Source organism: Thrips palmi, unplaced genomic scaffold (genome assembly GCF_012932325.1).
Source record: "Thrips palmi isolate BJ-2018 unplaced genomic scaffold, TpBJ-2018v1 HiC_scaffold_10, whole genome shotgun sequence".
In the NCBI taxonomy this organism is placed as follows: domain Eukaryota; kingdom Metazoa; phylum Arthropoda; class Insecta; order Thysanoptera; family Thripidae; genus Thrips; species Thrips palmi.
The window spans coordinates 9,021,012-9,040,246 of NW_023144621.1; the positions used below are offsets into that span (position 1 = coordinate 9,021,012).

At 62.3% G+C, this 19,235-nt stretch overlaps 1 protein-coding gene across 6 annotated transcripts in view; it reads right to left on the bottom strand.

The window, feature by feature from the left end:
• Positions 1-19,121, bottom strand: part of LOC117654111 (stress-activated protein kinase JNK) — a 44,560-nt gene extending 25,439 nt beyond the window's left edge. For 4 of the 6 annotated variants that reach the window (XM_034400303.1, XM_034400299.1, XM_034400301.1 and 1 more), the window contains exons 1-2: positions 18,964-19,121; positions 1,066-1,200 (exon numbers count right to left, since the gene is read on the bottom strand). The gene's annotated coding sequence lies outside the window, so the exon portion shown is untranslated. Of the gene's footprint in view, positions 1-1,065; positions 1,201-3,352; positions 3,516-18,664; positions 18,824-18,963 lie in introns of all 6 variants that reach the window. The other 2 variants (XM_034400298.1, XM_034400300.1) reach the window with 2 other exon arrangements.
• Between the last annotated feature and the right edge of the window lie 114 nt (positions 19,122-19,235).

The following is a 19,235-nucleotide window of genomic DNA, read 5'->3' on the forward strand; positions in this document are numbered from 1 at the left end:
TCTCAACCCTCCGAAAACATTTGTCAGTGGAAGTTATTCTACTTTCCGCCCTTCCCCGCTGCAGGCCCGTCCATCGTCACGCGCGTCCGTGAAAAAGGGGGGGGGGGAGGGAAGGGAGAGGGGAAGGGAGAGAGAGAAAGAGGAAGAGGAGGGGAAGCCCCCGGTCCGCACCCACAATCGCACCCCGCACCGTTTGCTGCATCATCCCAGCCAGGCCAGCCAGTTTGCAAGCGGCCCGCAAAGTAGCTCTCGTCCTCGTCCACTCCCACAGTCCGGCGGGGCGGGGCGGGGCGAGGCGGGGCGGGGCGGGGAGAAGGGAGAGGCGACAACGGGGCTGCCGCTGGGCCGCCGGCCGGACCGCTAGGGGTACAGGACGGGTACGTTCTAGGTCGGGGTCGCCTCAGCCGTGGAGGTGGCAGAACTGGAAGGGGAGGGGATGGGGGGGGGGGCAGTCATCGTAAAAGCCAAGTGGCGGCGCCTCGGCCCCAGAGTCCCCGCCGCCCCGCCGCGCGCAAAGCCGAGAGTCGCCATTATGAGGTCCGGTGGTCGGCCAGCTTCATGGCCTTCATGGCCGCGATCACCATCCCAGCCAAAACGCGGCCGCGGCCCCTTCGGCCCCTTCGGCCACAGACCCCGCGGGGCCCGTCCCCGTTTTCACACCGACCGGCCCGACCACCGATATCGCCCTGCACTTTCAAAGACACGAACCGGACCGGTGTCGAACGCGCTGTGGGGTCGGTCTCGGTAAAAATACAAACGTGCTCGGAACAGTGGCTGGACCCTGGGCTCTGGACCTTGTCGGGAACCACCCCAAAATCCCCAGCCTTCGCAGCGCCGTCTGGCAAAAAGGGCAAAAACCGGGGCCATAAAACCAGCAGACTGCTTCAAAGACTCGTTTCCGTCATCGCTCTGTCTCTCTCGCACCTGCGCGAGACGGCCCGCGAGTCCGAGAGAGACGGCGCGCCGAAAACGGCTCAGCCCGCTGGCAGAGGCAGATTAACGACGCGCCCCCTCCGCCGAACTTAACACCCCGCGCAGCGCGCAGGTCGGCAGGTAGCAACTTACCAAGTCTGCGGCTGTGCCGGCTGTGCCGGGTGGCGGGCCTAGGGCGCCTAGGGCCGAGTTCCTAGGGCCCTAGGAGGGCCCCACGAGGGGCAAACAGGAGCCGAGTGACCGCCACATCGCCGAAGCCGGGGAGCACTGCACACACACAAAGCATCATCATGAGCACAAGGACAACACAGTGAACAGGCGCGGGCTTGCGCAAAACACTAGCATGACTTTTCGCAACCCTCCTCTCAACAATTCTCACGTACAATTAAAGTTCGGGTGCATGGAAACGCCGCCAAGGCACGCCGCGGGGTGATAAAACGCACACGCAAGTCGTGGCGCGGAGATGGGACTTGTTTGTCAAGTTGGTTCCGACACCGCGAGGCAACACGCGTCGCGGCACCGCGGCGGCGTGGCGTGGCAGGGCGTGGCATGGCGTGGCGTGGCGGCGAGCGGCCGGACTACCCTGCGCCACAGTAATTAAGACTAACGACGGGGTGCGCGCGAAGCTGCAGCGGCCAGAGAGACCCGCCGCCACGATTAGAGAGACGCCAGAGAGAGACTCCGCGGCAAAGAGAGACCAGCAGGCGGATTCCGAGAGGGCGGTCTCTCTCTCGCCGCGCGTGCCGCACAGGTGTGAGAGAGACGAGAGCTCCCTTTCGGAGTCACCCCGCAGGGCGTCGAGAGGATCAATGCTGTGTAAGGCAAGATCCGAGCATGCGTCCGAAGAGCGATTTCACATCCACATAATTTTCCCATATCCTTCCTTCTCTCTCTTTTCCGCGTGTGCGGAAGGGGGAGGGGACGCGGGGGCGTTAATTGGCTCAGAGGCGTCCGAGGCAACGAAGCCCACAAAACAAAAACAACAGAGGCCAAAGAAAGGAGCGAGCGCATTATTCCATTTCCCTCTGAAAAAGAGTCGAGCATTGAGTGGTCGGAACGAGCTGGAAAAGGGGGCGGAGTGGGGGTACAGTGGCGAGGGTAGCAGGTTCACAGAATACCGCTCCATTTTTAATGCGAGCTAACCCCAAACAGGATATTCATTTCGGCCACAATTAGCCCACACGGCTCGTTTGGCCGCCGCGCCAGGGAGCGTCGAGGAGCCCCGCCGCGTTTAGGCGCCGTCCTAGAGGCGCCGTCCGGGCCGGGGCGCGCCGCGTGGATACGCGTTTACACGCACCGGCAGCACGCAGGAGGAGGAGACACAGACAAAGCAAAAAAGTGTGCCAAGCGCCTTTTTAAAAAGTATAATTCTGTTATGAACTCGCTTTCCGGGAGCCCCGGCGGCGCGTGATATGTATGTGTGTGTGATGCATTAGATAAAAGGCCGGATGAGGGGGAGGAGAGAGAGTGAGAGAGAGAGAAAAAAGAGAGAGGGGTGGAGTCCGCGGGGCGATCCAATAGGAAACAGCGCCACAAACGAAAAACGGGCCTTTTCAAAACATCATCATCGGCAAGGCAACGTCCCGGCATCGCAGTGGGGACAGACGCGCTCGTGCCGAGTCTCCAGTCTCTCTAGGTGCGCCGGACGGGGACGTGAAAATCGGTGCAAAGCGTGCGCAAAGCCGGGCCTGATCGCCAACGAGAAAAATGACGGTGCGAGTGAGCACAGAAGAGGAAGCAAGGAAAAGGGCGTCTGGCTGGCCTGCGCACTACGACGGCTAGCGAGAGCTCTCGCGCGCGAACATCGTAATGAACGAGGTTTGCGCGAGGCAGCCCCAGGCAGCGGCACGCCGGCCCAGCCCGGCCCGGCCCGGCAGGCCACGATCAAGCCGACTTTGCATAACGCCGGCGACTTTGTAGTTAAAGGGAGGAGGGCGGCGGGGAAGGGACACTGGGAGGGGGCGGGGCGGGGCGACCGCAGTGTGGTCCCATGCCGCACCCCGCCCCGCCCCGCCCCGCCCCGCCCCGCCCCGGCGGCTCGCCACCCGATAGATAAGAGCGGCCCAGAGATTGATGCCCGCTTAGCCCCAAACTTGCGGGCGGCCCGTTTGCGCTGGAGGGATCCCTGGCCGGGCGGGGTGCGCCGGGAGGCTCAGCGGCGCCGGGGCGTCCAGCCTGCCGTGCTGCAGACTGGGAGTCGCTTTCGTCGCTCTGTCTCTCTCGCGGGGTGCCCCTTGTAGGTGTGAGAGAGACGGGGCTTCGAAAACGACTCTCGGAACCAGTCTGCTGGCGGTGCCGCGGCCGGCCACACAGATCGCGGTCCCGGGTTCGGCGAGCCAAACGGCGAGACATTTCTTCCGCAGCGAGTTTCTCCACTTGCTTTTTTTCCCTCCCCGCCTTTCCTCCGTATATATATTACCCGGCGGTGCAAAGCACCCGCGCGCGCCGACGTTATGTCTTCTAAATCCCCGACGGAGGTCCGGTCCGTTTCGGCGCGGGATGAAGATCGCCGGGCTTCCGTCTGCTCTAGATCCACGCCAAAGCGGCCAAAGCGCTGCTGCGAGTGTTTATTAGTGTGTCCACTGCAAAAAAATACGAGAAGAACTACGCGATGATAAAAGTCTCTGGATGTCCCTCCCCTCTCTCCCTCAGGACTTTCAAAGAGCGACCGGGCAGGGCCGCCACGTCATAAACGAGACAGACTGGACCGGGGAAAGGAGCAGCGGCTGCAAAATAAAAGGGAAGGAAGTGGCAAGGGTGGCGGCCCCGCGGCCCCGCACTGCCGACCGGCCGATGACAAGCGCCGATGAGGGGGCCGTGGCCGTGGCCGCGGTGGCTACACTGCTGCCAACAGAAGCACTCGTTTACATTAATCACGCTGCTCTTGGCGGCCGAGGTTGGCAGCCTTGCCCAACTGGCGCCCAAAGTGTCGGGCCGGCGCCAGTACTGCTGGAGACTCCAGTGGAGAGACCTCGAGCCAGCAGCAGCATGGAGGGGAAAGGGGAGGGGGGGGGCAGAACCACGTTTCCAGAGAAGGGGAGGGGAGGAGCACCAGTGGTGCCACGGAACTAGGCCAAAAAATTCAACAACGCATCAGTGCCAAAACGGTTTCCTATCATCTCAGCCTGCCCTCAAGATGAATTGTTAGTTCTTGATGCCTTCACTGCGAATTTCAAGACTTCCATATAACCTGATTCAAAAATCTCAATGACATATGGAAAAAAAAATTAACGTCATTTTTTTAGGGGGGGGGGGGTAAACGCGGCTGTTTCGCGACCAGTGAACCCCCTACAGCGCACTCTAAATGTTGTACAGTGAAGATTCTCCATATTATGGTGAAAATGTTCCATATTATGGAGGTGCAGCTGACTTTCGTAACATACCATAATTCACTGTATTATAGATATTTTGCCGAATTTCGTTGGTATTGTGGAGAAAATCTCCACCATAATATGTTGGTGCAGCCTGTCACCGTAAGACATTTACAGTGCGGGTGAAACGGCAGAAAAGAAATGAAGGGGTGACGTGCCCGCCGGGGCGAGATGGAGTCGGGGAAAGGCCAGCCAGGCCAGGCAGGCAGCCAGGCAGGCAGGCAGGCAGGGGTTGACGCCCACAGAATGAACAACAAAACAAAAGGGACGAGGCGGACAGGAAGGGCGATAGACCGACCGGCCCCAATGAGGGCTCCGCAGTGGGGCCCGTCCGCTGTGCTTTGCCGGCCGACCAGCCCTTTGTCCGCCCGTCCGCCCCCACACGTGGCTGCATGGGCAGGCAGGCAGCAAGCGAGGCAGGCAGAGGGCAGGGCGCGTCAAAAAGTTAAATTACACGTGGGCCGACCTTCTGAAGGGCTGCTGCCCCCTCTGCTCCCTCAGCCGAGCGATTCGGGAGTGCCTGTCTTTTCGTCGCTGTCTCTGTCGCGCTCACGGGCCTGTCCTGAAGGGTGGGAGGGAGACACGGAGACACCTTCGCGCTGCTGCAAACCGGACCGTAAAGCAAGGGCCAGTGCGCCTACACTATATAGCGACAGCGGCGTCGCCAGACAACAGGGCACGCTTTCAAATCATGCCGCATCCATCCCATATAACAAATTGCTTTCCTCCCCCGACCCGACCCAGCCTCGGCCTCGGCCAGCGCTGCGGTGGACAGGCCGGGCCGGCCGGCCGTGGGGCCTCGCTCCGGGGCAGAGGCCGGCAGGGGCCGTGGCGGGCCGCGGAGAGGCCGTGCGAGCGCCATAAAGAGAACCCCGCGTCATAAAGAATGTCCCGCAAGCGCGCGAGCGGCCTCCACAACAAAGGCGGCAACGCCGGCAACGCGAGATCGGACGCGCCACTTCGCGCGGATTCCACCCAAGAACAGAACGGCCAACGCTTTTTATTTCTTTGCGCGCCAGCGCTGCAGATTTCACTCAATTTGCTGTCGAAAACGCAGCGCGATTCGGTGAAAAAAGTTACGCGTTTGTTTATGCAAAACTTTGCTTCCCTCCCCGTAACCGATTCACCTCCCGACAGATAAGATAAGAGCCGAAATCCAATAGAATCCACTTGAGCTCGCCATGCATTTTATCTCGAATCTTATTCCTCCCCCCTCGCGGCGCCGCCTTCTTTTTCCCCGCCAGGCATAACTCGGCCTCGCTCTGAACAACCTAATTCGAACTGGAGATGGCTTTCTGGCGCACTGTTTGACTGGAATAGTAAAAGGCGCAAACTGGAGCGAGAACGCAACGCGCAGGCTGGCCGCCGACCAGCCCTTCTTGCATGAGCGAGTCTGCCAACCGGTACACTGTCTCTCTCCCACTCGTAAAGGCTTTTCGTAGAGGTGCGAGAGAGACAGACGGCCTGCTCGCGGGGACGTGGCACTGGAAACTGGAACGCCACCGCCGGGGCGGGGCGGGCGGCCTCCTCGGGGCGCAAGAAACGGCTTGACAAAGTGACGAACAGGCCGCGCGGTGCGGCGGCGCCTCGCCCCACCTTGCTGCGCCTTGCTGCGCCTTGCTCGGCGTCGCCATCACTCTCGCGCAACATCACGGACGGCTAATCCACGGTAAATCTCCATCTCGCCGTGTTCATCACGCTCGCCGCCCCGCCCCGCCTCCAGCAAGCCGCGCGCAGAAGCGCCCTCTCTCTCCTTTCCGAGTCACCCCTCCGGCAGCGTGTCCCTTCCGCGTCATTCGAGTGCAGGCGACGCCAGGCGACGCCTCTGGCAGGGCCGCGGACATCGGGCTGGCACGGCGGGGACATCCATTCCGGGCTCTATTAGCTTCAGCCCGGGGCAAGAGATTGCCCGAGAGATAGAGGTGCCAATGGTAATGCGGCACGGTGCGCCAACCTAGCGACCGGGCCAGCCATTCGTCTCTGGCAACTCGCGCCGACTTCGCGGCCAGACTGGTGTCCAGTGTGTTACGGCACTGCACCAACAGAATCACGGCCCACCAAGAGCATTCCACTCACAACCACACGCAGCAGTGAGGCACTCTTCCTCTGAGGCCAGTGCAGTGCACTAAATTAGGATAATCGTTACGTCCACCACACATTTCCGAGTGACTGGAACGTCTGCACTGACCGACACACCAACGGACCACAGCCACCACCGGCAGCGAAGACGTCCACGTCCACACACACAAACACTGGCGTACTCACAGGGACACTCAGCTGCCCCACTCAGCGCGCGGCGGCAGCAGCGGCAGCAGCCCCCGGCACCGCACTACCCTTCCCACTCGGAGCCGACGGGGCCTGGTCACACTTCCTCACACCTCGTCACGCTGCGTCACGCGGACGCACGGCGCGCGGCGACGGCGCTGCAGCAGAGAGCGCGAAACCGGCGTCGCGGGCCTCCGAGCCCTCACTGGCCGCGCCGCCGACGACGGGCCGACCGGGCCGCGGCCCACCCCAGCCACACCCCTGGGGGTGGTGGGGGCGGCGCGGGGCAGGGCGGCGTGGGGGCGGTGCGGGGGCGGCGCCGGTGTGGCTGACATACCTCTGGCCTTTGCGGTCCAACGAGCCGGGCGACGCGACGGCAACGCGACGCGGACGCGACGCACAACGCAACAAGCGACGCGAAACGACGCGACAACATGGAACGCGACAATGCGACGCAATGCAGCAAAGGGGCGGCGCGGGGGCGGCGCAGTGCGGCGCGACCGCAAGCCAGCGCGACGCCACCGGCGGGGGAGAACCGTCAAAGAAAGGGACACGTTGGCACACGGCCAGCGCAGTGCCAACGTCACAAAAAATATAGCAAATTTGAGGGGGAATCAATGTCTTGCGAACGACGGGTATTCTGATCCGAGCGCTCCGCACCAACCCACCCACCACTAAGGTAGTCCCATCCCGGAAATTGCGCCCACGCCAAAGTTAATTAGCGTTAGGTTGGCAAACCTGACGGGTCGCTGCCCGTTGCAGTGTGATGCGGTCTGAGGACGGCGCCACATCCACAGGTAGCACACGGAAGGGTGGACGGACGGGCCGGCGGTATATTGACCGATCGGATGGGCGGTCGGAGCAGGCCTTGCTTGCTTTGCTCGCCCTGCTTGCTTTGCCTGCCTTGCTTGGCACACTGGCACAGTGCACCGGCCTGGCCGACCGGCCCTCAGCGGGTAGTGCCACCAGTGCCCCGTGGCTACCGACCCGCAGTGGGCCACCGGCGGAGGCGGCCAAAATTCTAGACCCATTTTGAGCTCCTGAGTCGCTAAATGAGCCTCGAACAGAACGTGTGACCCCACCAATGGATTGCTCCCCAAACGAGGAATCTACCGGTGGGGTCACACGTTCGGTTCGAGTCCCATTTAGCGACTTTGGAGCTCAAAACGCGTCTACAGTTTTGGCCGCCCCCCACCGGGTGCCAAGGCCGGCCGCATTTAGGGCTGACCCCTTCCGCCCGCAGCGGCGGGGCCGGGGCAGCCAGACTCGGCTTTCGACAGGCGGCGATGAGGTTGCCACCCCGCCCCCCGCGCAGCCAAGCCAAGACCGCTTGATTGCAGACCTTCGTCGAGAGCCAATCAGAAAGCAACGGTTTGGAAGCAGTCTCAGAAATTAACCTTCCGTTGCCAACTTGGCCCCGGGCTTCACCGGCGGTACGAGCGCTGTGTGCACAATTTAGAATAAAAGTCATCCCGAAAAAAAATCACATTTTGCACAACCTTGGTATTGGTATGAAGGCAGCTGAAATCAGAGTAATTCAAGTTACGCCCCTCCCGTTTCCCGCGCATTCCCATTCGCATTCTCGCCCTTTTTTTTCCTCCCACGACCGGCATGTTTTAATTACAGCCGACTCTCTCTCTCTCTCACCTGCGACCTCGCGCGGCCCCGTGGCGCGGCACACCTCTCAATCGGGCATGCGCTGCCGAGGGGCGCCGGGGGCGTCAGGAACCCCCGGGGGGCGAGCGAGCGAGACGGCCGCACACAGAGAGAAACAGAGACAGACAGGTGGGGGGGGGAGGGGGAGGGGGGGCGTCACGGCACACCGGTTCGTTCCACGTCCCATTGAGACCCAACCAACCTCCTCCTATTTCCGCTAGTGTTTATTTTTCTTCATTTCCTCCCCCTCCCAGCCGAGTGAGTGGACGGTCCGAATAAAGGGAGACTAACACACTGCGCACACGGCGGCGGAGACAGCGCGACGCGCGCCACGGCCACGCGGCCTCGGCAGACCCACCTGGGCCCACCTGCAAACACGCGACAAATTTTAATCAGACACGCGTCCGGCCCGATATTCAAATTTCATCAAGGCTAAACCGCTCGCGCTTGTGTCCCTGCAGCTCCCCCGGGCCGGCGGGGCGGGGGGGCGGGGGCGGCGCGCCAGGGCCGCGCGCGGCCCAGGGACCCATTTGGCGCCTTGTATCGGCAAACTGTCTCGCGCAGCGCGTTTGTCATCACCGGGAACAAACACGCACGCATTCGCAACAGTGTGCGCGCGCGGCACGCAGTCGACAACGAGGAAAGTATTAACCAGTGGGGGGGGGGGGGGGCTCGGTCTGCAATGAGGCGTGGCGGCGTAACAGTGGGCTAGAAGACCGGGCGCAGGCGGCCAGAACTCTAGGCGCGTTTTGAGTCGCTAAATACAGGACTCGAACCGAACGTGTAACCCCACCAATGATGAAGATCCGAGAGCAATCCATTAGTGGGGTCACAGGTTCGGTTCGAATCCGATTTAGCGGACTCTGGAGCTCAACGCGTCCGGGATTTTGACCGCCTCCACCGCTCTTCTGGCCCACTGTGCCCCGCTGGGCTGCCTGACTCCGCTCGTGGACGCGGTACGCGGGGAAGGCGCGCCACTGCAGGCGCAGGCCGCCAACGGGGCCACGGGGTGAAAGAAGCCGAAGGGCTCCCCCCCCCTCCCCCTCTGGAACGCCGAGGGATGCTCCAGCGATCTTGATGGATGGCACGATATGGAGTCTACGAGGAGTGGGAGGGGGAAGGAGGTCGAGGCGACCTCTCAACTCACATGAAAAATCGGGCTCGCGCTGCCACTGAATACATCGTGTCGGCAACTCCCAGATTCGCCTCCGCGCTTCTTCTGTGGCCGGCCTGTACGTACACGGCACTGTACAGGTGGCCTGATTGACCCGAAAGCTTTTGGCGCCGAGTGCCGCCCGCCAAGGCCCGCCGGCCGCCATGGCCGCCATCGACTGGCAAACTGGCAGCAGTGGCGGGGCGGGGCGGGGCGGGGCGGGGCGGGGCAATTCCACGCCAACGGGTCGAGCAAACAAGCCGACTGCACTTCCACTTCAAAGCCTGGACAAGGACAACACACGCTTCGGCGGTTGTACCACTTTGGAGAAAAAATTAGAAAAAAAAGCTTTGATGAGGAAGTTTTTACGGTTTGGAAAACAAATAGGAGCAAAACTAAAGCTTTCTAAAAAAGCGAAGCAGACTGCGAACGTGGCGGCAGGCCGCGGGCTGCGTTGGGAGCCTCGCGCGCGCCACCACCGTGGTGGCGGTGGTGGGGCACGCTCTCCCCGAATCATGACGCGCGTAAAAAAAAGCACGGCAATAAAAGACCCCGGATCTGAACCGTCAACACGGCAAGTCGTCATCAGAGCGCGGCGGGGAGTAGTAGCGGGGCGGCGGTGGCCGGGGGAAGCGGGCCCTTCCTCGAAACGCACACCCCGGCAAACGCAGAGAAAGACACGCTCGCTCTCGCTCCAGCGGGCGCCAGTCAAAATAGTACCGAGCCGCGCACACACAGCTCAGTGCCCACGCCGCGATGCCGGGAAGCCGATCAGCTCCGCGCGCCCCGCTAGAATCCATCTCAAGTGAAAGTTAAGCACCGAGGAAGGCTGAGCCACGCGGCCACGTCACGCCACGCCACGCCACGCCACGCAGCGCGCCCGGCAGCCAGGCCGGCCGGGCGCTCCCGTGAGGAGCGGGCGGCCTACCCCGCGATCCGCAGGCGCGCTCCAGCCCGGCGGGGTAGGCCGGCCGCGCGCACGCGTGCCGTCGGGTTGCCTACGCCGAGTCCCGCAGGCGCCCGCCGCGTCCGCGCCGTCCGCACTTCGCGGTGTCTCGGCCTCGGCCACGTCGGCAGTTTCGAGGGAACTAGCCGAGAGCTGAGGCTGACCTACAACTGCTAGGTAGTATCTCTCTCTCTTTCTCTCCGTCGCTCTTCCTACAGACAGAGGGACGACGCGGCGCTTTGCCAAGGAGCCAAGTGCTCCAATTACGGGCGGAACGGCGCGGCAGGGCACCGCGTCGAACAGGTGTCAAGGCCATGTCGAGGCCGTGTCAAGAGCGCCGAGGGCGTGTCGAGGACGCGCCAAGGGCACGGCGAGGACCATAAATCAACCGGCAAGGCGACAGGCGAGGGGTCACCACTCCGGCCGCAGTGTCGCCTACACCAAACTTGGGGAAATCATTCGGAAAACTCGGGCCGCGCGGTGAGGAATGTCTTCGGGGCCGTCATGGTGGCAGCCTGCCGGAGTAAACACGGCATGCATCGGGAATCTCGAGAGCGCCTTGGCGCGAATCGGGCGGCAGAAAGCGAAGAGCGAAAGACACAGCGCCACTCCATCGGCTTCCAAACTTCGCCAGCCGAGAGACCCACACCTGCGCGACGACGGCGACGACCCAGATGGCGGCGGCGCGGCGGCAGCGCAGAGGAACTCTCCGATTTTATTGCCACGTTTCCGGTGGCGTCAAGGGGGTCGCGATGGGCGCGCGCGCGAGAGAGAGAGATAGAGAGAGAGGCAGCCAGGACGACCAGGGCTCGACGAGCTCCACGCTCATGATGGCGGCCGCCCCGCCCCGCCCCACCCTGCGTCGCTATTTCGGTCGACCCCTCCCGCGCTCCAGTTCTCCAGCCAGGCCGCCCCGCTCCAGCCACCCGCCCCGTCCGCTCCAGTTGTCTTCCCGCACAGAGCCGGACGGCGCCCGGTGGCGTCCAAGGTCGGCGAGGTCGGGGCCCCATCAAAGCGCCCTCGGTCTCCTCGGCCTACGCCACCTTCCGTGCTTCCAAATTAAAAGGTCCCTATTTTACGGCGGCCCCGCCCCGAGTCCGTGTCAGCGCGGGCCCAGGCCTGGAATCGCCGTTCCCTCAGCCCGGCACGGCGGCACGGCGGCACGGCGGCACGGCGTCGGGGAAGGGAGAAATATTCGGAAATATTTGGAGCGTTTCGCGCGAGACGCCGCACCAGGCTATCGAGGAGAGGCTCTCTCTCTCTCTCCCTCTCCAGCGTGCCGGCGGCGCGCGGGCGGCGCGACAGTGGCATGTAACCCAATTGCCGATGCCGCCCCTTCTCCCTCTTGCCTTTATCGGCGAGCACGGCGCACGGAGCGCGGCCCGCGAGCCGCGCGCAAGAATCCCGACCCGCTTCAACCTGGGCATGGCGATGGAGGCGTGGCGACGCGGGGCACTCAAAGCGGGGGCCGGGGCGCATTCCGACCGATGTTTTTCAGCAGCACTCGGAGCGCCACTTCCCTTCCGTGCCTTCCAAGAGGATAGGCTGCCTCCTCCTCCTTCCACACAAAAGCGCCGAACCGCGCAACTAACAATACAGCGCCCTCTCACCGCCACACAGCAAGAGAGAGAGAAAGAAAGAAACAGCGAGAGAACTCTTCAAATCCGAAACATTGGTCGCGCGGATACGGCAGGCACAGCTCGTCTGCCGGCCAGGCCCGGCCCAGCCCGGCCTGCACTCGTTGCTTTTGACTCCCCGGGCGTGCAGCCTGTGCGAGTCGTCCCGGCATTGTGACACAGCGCATTCAAGCGCGGCGCAGCGCGACTCAAGTGGCCGAACGGCCGAACCCTTTGTTCCCGGGGACGTCATCATCGCAGAGCGACAGTGCACTGTAGTGTCGCCTCGTAGCGTCCGAAGCGGCCGTGCAGGCCGTGCAGGCCGGGGGAACGGGGAAGGCTGCAGCGAAGCTAGATGAATGACCTGCTCCATAAGTCAGGGGGCGCACGGGCCGCGGCAGCTCGGTGCTGCTCAGCGGAGCGACGACGCCACGGCCAATAAGCGAGACGGCGCCAAGCCCGGGGGGAAAGGGGAGGGGGCTCTGTCTGCTTGCCGTGCTAATACTCAGCAGCAGCCCCGACTCGTTGGCGAGGGCGAAGCAGCGAAGCACGGCCGGCATTGTCCGTGCACGGCGGCTGCGCTGCGATGCAGTCCCCCCGTCCCCCTTTTCTCCCCTTCTCCCAGTGCAGCGGCGGCTGGAAAGAAATGGGGCGAGTCCTACTGGAGAGTGACTCCAGAGAGTGGGGCATCCAGCCCAGCCAGCCTCCAGTACTCTCCTTGCCCAAAGCGAACCGCGCCTGGTACTCTAGCGCCACGAGATCTCACATTTATGCGAATCTTGGAATTTCTGGTCGATGAGAGTCGAAAGAAATACCTAATCGAATCGAGTCCGTCCCATAACTTTCAAATGGAATCTCCTCTAATCAAAAATCTCATTTCTTAACGACAAGATGATACGGAAAAAATTGACGAATCTTTGGTTACGGATTTTGCGACTCCGAACCGAGTCAGGGCCAATCCGACTGGATTCGATTTCGAAACAATGGTACATCTCTACCGAGAAGTGCCAGCGGCAGGCAGGCAGGGGCACTGTCGCCCAGCGGGTTGCCTAAACGCGCGCTGCCCCCGGTCGGCTGTCCCCGGTCGGCTGCCCAACGGCGAGCTGGAGCGCTGGAGCTGCTCCCCCGCTCGCTTCAATTCAATTCGCAGTGCACTCCACTCGCGCCACTCCCTCAAAGAAAAAGGGCGAGGCAAGAAACAAAGTTGGCGTTGCTCCTTCCTTGCTCGGCCCCGCGGACTCCTGCCGCGACGACGCGACGACGCGACGACACGGCCGCTGCAGCAGTCCGGGGACGCATAAACAACAATATGCCTCCGTCTCGCGAGGCGCCGTCAAAGAGACTCGGAGACGCGTGCATGAGAAAAGGGCGACCCACAAACAACCGGGCCACGTAACGCGCCCCGTTCAGACTTCTGCAGTGGCCACTGTCGCACGGAGAGGGCAGGCATGCCGGCCGATGTCTGTCCGCCTGCCTCGGCCTGCCTGAACACAGCAAGAGCGACGGCGGGGCCTCCGGAAATTGGCAAGCCAGCCAAACAGCGTCGGGCCAGGGCACAGCGCATGCATGCAGGTGCGCTAGAGTGCACGCCGGGTCGGGTCCCCGTCCCCTCCCCCGGCCATGGTGAAAGGACTGCAGGGGGCACTTGGAGTGCGTCCAACTGTCGCGCACTAACAAGCTGAGGCCCCGGCCAGCCCCGGCGTCGCGACTCGGCGACCCGGCCGCCAGGCCCGGCCTGGCCTCCTGGGGTCCACGAAGGCCGAGGAGGCAAACAGAGGGGACGGAAATCAGCAAATCGGTCGGCTGGCTGCCGATGGCTGCCCGGCCAGAGCCACGGCACCACGGGTTACTGCCCAAGGAAGCAGAAACTGACCAGTTCGACCAGGGAAACGACTGGTCGCGCCCAGCTCGCGACACGCCACGCGACGAGACGCGACACGGGTTGCCGCATGGCAGGCCCGGCCAGGCCGGCTAAGTTCATCACAGACACGCGGAGCACGCGGAGCACGCGGACCGCCCCGCGCCGGCTTTTTCGCCCCCACATCAAAAGCAGCGCGTGACCTTTCGCTCAGCCCTCCCCTTCCCCCAGGGCCGCGCCCGAAAGCACCCCCGGGGCGACTTCGTCTCCGTCACCGCCTGGAGGCGCCCGCGGTGCGTGTTTCCGGACGCACCGTGCCCTTCCAGCACACAGTGGGCCAGAAGACCGATGGCGGCGGCCAAAACTCTAGACGCGTTTTGAGCTGCATAGTCGCTAAATGGGACTCAAACCGAACGTGTGACCCCACCAATTGATCGCTCCGCGAATGAGCAATCCATTGGTGGAGCCACACGCTCGGTTCGAGTCTCACTTAGCGACTCTGCAGCTCAAAGCGAGATCGGGCGCGGCGCGTCCCCTGTCCTGGCCAGCTTGTCCCCGCTGCCAGTGGCGTAGGCAGCGCGGATTTCAATCCTCTTCCCTCTCCCTCTGTTCCGGCCCAGCGAGCCAGACAAGCCGCAGGACAAGCGCCTCAAGACGAGCGAGAAGGGTGACGGAGACAACGGCACTGGGTCGCCTCGTCTCCATGTTGCGTCAGTTGCGTCGCGAACCCCCGGCCGGCCGGCCTGCACATCGATGACGTGCCGCTCCCCAGCCGCCACCCCGCACCACCCGCCGCGCTCATGTATATGCAAGCGCCAGCCCGGGCAGGCCGGGCAGGCCGGGCAGGCGCCACTGTACACATCATCATCCTGATTGGCGGCCGCAAGCCTTACACCCGACGACGCCCCGCCGCCCGATGGCCACTCATGCATCTTTCGCGCTGCACCAGCTTTCCAGCAGAGTCGTTTTCGTCGCTCCGACTCTCTCGCACCGATACGGGGCCCCCCACGAGTGCACGAGAGAGACAGAGAACAAAACTACTCTCAGAATTAGTCTGCAGCGCGCGCGCTCGGTCGCGCTGTTGAATCTGCAACACAGCAGTTTCGGCGCCATGCTTCGCCTTCGCCATGCTTCGCGAGCGTGCGGCTCGGGTTGACGCGTCCGCTGCAAGGCACCGCGTTGGCGGCAGCGTGCCGGCCGAGCAGTTAGTCTCTCTCGCACCTGTACGGGGCGCCCCTTCAGTGCGACAGAGACAGAAGGACGAGGGCAGTGCTCGGAATCAACCTTCGTGCCGTTGGCCGCAAATGGCCGTCGCAGTGTACGGGCCTCCGCGCAAAACTTCCTTCAGGGCCGCGGCGCACACTCTGCCATTCTGAGGAGCACGGCACTGCCAGACTCCCCGACCGAGGAGGGAATCCGTACGACGGGAGGCAGCCCTGTCGTATCATGACGAACGCCGGCTCTGTCTCTCTCGCACGCTTGGGGCGCTTCCTGGGGGTGCAACAGAGACAGATCTCTCGAATCCCTGCAGCGAATCGCGCTCCACGGATGCAATATTATCGGCGAGAGGCCCACGCCACGCCCCGCCACGCCCGACGCGGGTTGAAGGGGCTCGAGCACGCCGCGCGACTTGCGTGCTTTCGACGACCGCCACTCGCACGCCCCGCCACGCCCGACAGGCCCGACAGCCTAACAGGCTCCCCAGGTGAGGTGGCAACGACTTGAACCGCCGAACCTCACGTCCGTCTGTCCGCCCGTCGGTCCGTCCGACTGACTTCGACCGTCTCGCAAACTGCTAAGGCAGTCAGACGTGACGAACAGGCGGACAGGCAGGCCGTCACGCCCAGGCCGTCACGCCCAGGCCGTCACGCCCAGGCCGTCACGCCCAGGCCGTCACGCCCAGGCCGTCACGCCCAGGCCGTCACGCCCAGGCCGTCACGCCCAGGCCGTCACGCCCAGGCCGTCACGCCCAGGGGGAAGCCTGGCACTCCCAGCGGCCCAACAAGCCTAGGCCCCGCCTAGGCCCGCCGCGTGCCGCGTGCCACTCACTGGAGGCTCCGGGAACTGCTCGGCGGGGCAGGATTTAGTCGGGGTGACAGGCACCCGCTGCCTGCTGCTCAGGCTGGCTGCTGGCTCGGCACAGCCCCCAGCCAGTACAGTCCAGACAGCCGGCAGTGGAAAGAGAAGAGAATCCAACGCGCGAGTCGTTCGGACGCAGAGAGTCATCGCACCGTTTCTCGGAAAACGCAAAGGCACAGTTGGCCGCGAGAATCAAGGCAATCCGAACCGAGGCCGAAACGCGGACGCAGCGTCTGTGCCTCTGCGATCAGATTCCGAGTCGTTTTCGTCACTCTGTCCCTCTCGCACTCAACGGGCGTTCCGTATGGATGCGAAAGAGACAGAGAGCTCTCGGAATCAGACTCCTGCGAATGCTACAGCCCCACAGGCCCACAGCAGCAGGGAGCCAACAGGCAACAGCAGCGAGCAGGGCGGAGCTAGGCGGAGCGGGGCGCGCAGCTCAGCCAATTATGCAACACGCGAGGCCGAATCAAGTCGCTGGAGTGAGGGGCGGTGGCGCGGCGGGCCGCTTGGCGCTTTGGGGCTCAGGCGGGGTCCCCCATGGGGTCCACCCGGCATTGATCGCCTCGCCAATGACGTCACGAAACTTACATCTATGTCAGGACAGAGAGCCTCGCCTCGCCGGCAAGGGGAGGCCCCGCCGCACCGCCGCGGCATCAGCTGACTCCGGGCAGCGCCGCCGCGCCGGACTGACGGACGCTCCTGTACGGTCAGACAGGCCGGCGGGGCGGAGGTGCGATTCGAGTCGGAGTGACCCTTCCACCTTTTATTGCGACGTATTGCCATCGCGCGTTCGGGACAGGCGGGAGTACACTGGGTCCCCGCGGCGCGAGTGCGCCAAACTACTCGCTGTCCGCCAAGCACCTAAATTATTCCACCTAGTCCTCCGAGGTTGCACATGCGACGCAAACGACCCAAGTTGGCGCACCATTCCGAACGGCAACTACTGATTGCTGCTCGAAGTCCCGAAGCTCCAGGCCGCTCCAGACCGCTCCAGGCCGCGCGGCCGCGGGGAGGGGGAAGAGGGAAGCGCCTCGCCCGGCCACGCCCGGCCTCGCCATTCCCGGCGAAAGATTGCCAAATAAGCACGCTCGCCGGCCAAGAGGCCCCGCGGACTTCAGCGCGCTTCAGCCCGTCCCCAGGCCCTCAAAGGAGAGCGCGCTCGTCCACGGCCTCGCCGACCCGGCCGACCCTTAGGCCGACCCTTGGGGTCCATGAGGGGCGTCGCTGCCGTGCGGGGGCGGCGGGGGCCGAGGCGCCCTGAGGCGGGGGCGGCGTGGCAGCGGCAGCACCAGCCCGGCTCCATATTGATCTCACAGCAGAGGGTGGCGCGGCGTGGCGCGGGGTGGAGCGGGGTGGGGCCCTGCCAGCCCTGCCCTTAGGGTGGCCAGCAGGCCGCAGCGTAGCGCAGAGCACGTGGCTGGGGGTGGGGGCTCTAGAGCGGCAGCGCGGCTCTGCAGCGCGCGGGGCGTAGCGGCGCGGCGGCGTAGCGAGGCCGCGAGGGGCGCGGCGGGGCCGCGAGGGGCGCGGCGTGGCGGGGGAGGAGGGACTCTGAGCGGAGGCGTGGGCGGGCGGAGGCGCCGGCGCGCGCGCGCTCTCGGGGTGCGGGAGCGGCTAGGGTGTCCCGACGGTCCCGACGCCGGCGTGCCATGGGCGAGGGGTGGCAGGGCGCCATCCTGGCGGCAGGGCTGGCCACCCTTAGGTCCCTGAGGCCGGCCGCCCCAGCCACCATATCGCTTTGACACACCATAAATCCAGAAGCGGTATACGGGGAGCTAAAACGGTGGGGATATCTGCATCACCTCTTCACTAGCAGTAGAATCCGGCGTCCTCTCGAAACATACCCAATTCATTCATGGACAATACTTACTACTAAAAACGACAAATGCTCCACCACCTCTTACCGGCTTCATCGTACGGACGCAGCGCCGGTTATGCATTATTTATCTCCACTTGGGTCAGAAAAGCGTAAGCAAAGATAAGTGCTTCAAAGAGACACTGTACACAAGGTTAATCGCATTTCATGTCCTTTCCAGAGCATTGGCCTTAGCAGTGAAAAGATGTTGGAAATATGATGGCTTTAGACAAAGAAAGAGGGAAAGTCCATGACCAAGAATGTATCACCTCCTGCTTGGCTAATAAAGAGCTGAAACTGACAGAAACCATCCACTGATGGATAACTGTTACGACGATAGGCAGAAAATAATGACAAGACTGCTGTTTGGTTTTGTTAGACAGACTGCCATACATTAATTTACTTCAACAAAAATATTACATGACTCAGACGCCATAAAAACAGAACTGATCGTTTGATGTCGTCAGGCATAAGAGAGCGTCATTTCAAAAAGCATCTGATGTCAGTAGTTTCATCGCATTTCATAATAACTCACCAACTTGCTTCTGACCCCTATTGGACACTTCCTTCACAGCATATAGAAATCATAAGTAAAACTACATCCAAGGAATTTTAGAACACCACAAACATCAACATAACCTCACGTAACTTACATAAATCAAATATATTGGTGACTAAAAGACTTGAGGCACTTAGGGTAGGGATGTACCATCAAAGATGCTCAATTTACAACTTCAATATCATATCACCACAAAGCTGTAAAGAAAAACACACATTCTAACCTCTTTTCACGGACCCGGACGAAAATATCAACGTTTCAATTTTGATAAAAAGAGCACAATGCACCACAAATTTAAGAATTTAAGGAAGTTAGGCATAAAATATGTCATAAAAAGTCGTGAGTTAACTGAGCTAACGGGTGTGATACATACAATAATAATGAATTAACACGAGCGAAATGTACCGCAGTCTGACGTCACGCCAGTATAATGCGATTCCAGGTGTTGAAGCCGCGGTAAGACGATAAGTTGAACACACGCAACGGAGGCAGCGCTGCTCTAGATCCCAACTGAGGGAGGTGACTCGTCGCACTGCATGAAAAACACCGAATAAAAGGGTGGAGTGATGGGTCCTGGGCCGTCAAAGGCCTGCAGCCTAGTCAATGTCAGATCGATGCCTCAAACACCGTAGTCGCACTTTCATCGAAACGTCGGCTTTGTAACGCACTCACCTGTCAGAGGATGTAGTCACGACAAAGACGAAGAATTGGTGCTGGCAGACAGACAGTTTATGAAGACAAAAACAAAGTATTTGTCACAACATCCACGCAATACTGGGCAGCAGCAGCCGTAGAGCGAGGTGCGAGGTGTAACTGCAGTGACGTCACTGAAACCAGCGCCTTCCTGCTGTCCGTGACGTGGAGTGGCGGCCAACCGCGTGATTCAAACCCGTTAATGGAATGCCCCAGAAGACAATTAACTCGCGGTCAATTTTGATGACAAT